Source organism: Suricata suricatta, chromosome 2, assembly GCF_006229205.1.
Source record: "Suricata suricatta isolate VVHF042 chromosome 2, meerkat_22Aug2017_6uvM2_HiC, whole genome shotgun sequence".
NCBI classification, from domain to species: domain Eukaryota; kingdom Metazoa; phylum Chordata; class Mammalia; order Carnivora; family Herpestidae; genus Suricata; species Suricata suricatta.
Window position 1 is genome coordinate 168,001,398 of NC_043701.1, and position 961 is coordinate 168,002,358.

A 961-nucleotide genomic window follows, 5' to 3' on the forward strand; every position below is an offset into this window, starting at 1 on the left:
TTTTTTTTTTTTTTTTTTTCATTTAGATGGGCATTGTGTTTTAAATAAAACCATTTTTGTAATTGAACTATATTAAGGTAGAAATTTGGAGTGTTTTGATTTTTCTGGCACTCATAATCAAGACTAAGTTTGAGGTTGAACCTATATTCATAATTGGCAATATTTAAGGAACAAGTAAGAAATGGAAGGCAGGTGAAGATATAAAACCCTAGAATGCTTAAATGTGCTGTAAAACTATTGTAGATGTCACTGGATTTTACCAAGTAATATCCTTTCTTCTTTTTTTCCATCTACTGTGGCTTTTCAGTTAAAATTTTGTTTATAAAAGAAATTTGTTTATTACAGCTCTATATACCTGTGTGTATGTGTGGTTTTTTTTTTTTTTAAATATCATATTCAGGTGTGTTTATCAAGATGATAGAACTTGAACTTTGACTTTAAAGGCAGTAACCTAATCTCCCTTTTTTTGAGAAAAGTTATTATTTCTTGAAAACGAAAATAGATTTGATTTTTAAAACATTTTGGTTCCCCTACTGTCATTTATGTTAGTCTTCAATCGAAATGCAGAAGGATCACACTGTTACATGTACAAGTAATGTTATAGGCAAACCTTATATAGCTGAGGACTTCTGTAAACATTTTTAAGAAGTGTAAACCATATGTCCTTTTTAAGGCTGCCACCTTCTAAGAGCTCATGAATTTCATTACTTCTAACAAGAAGTTAAAGTGGACTCTAATTGGGATATCCTTATGAAATCAAGATACTTAATATATGAATAGTCTGGGGATATTGTTCAGTGACTGCATATGAGCGAATACTTTTCCTGAACCTGCAGTGGGACTAATTGGCATATCCAGACATTTTTCTTTCTTTTGAAGAAATCCGGTTTAGTCTCTCCATAAGTCTCAGTAAGTTAAAGACAAGGGCGGAGGGAAGAATGTTAGAACAGTACATTGTAAA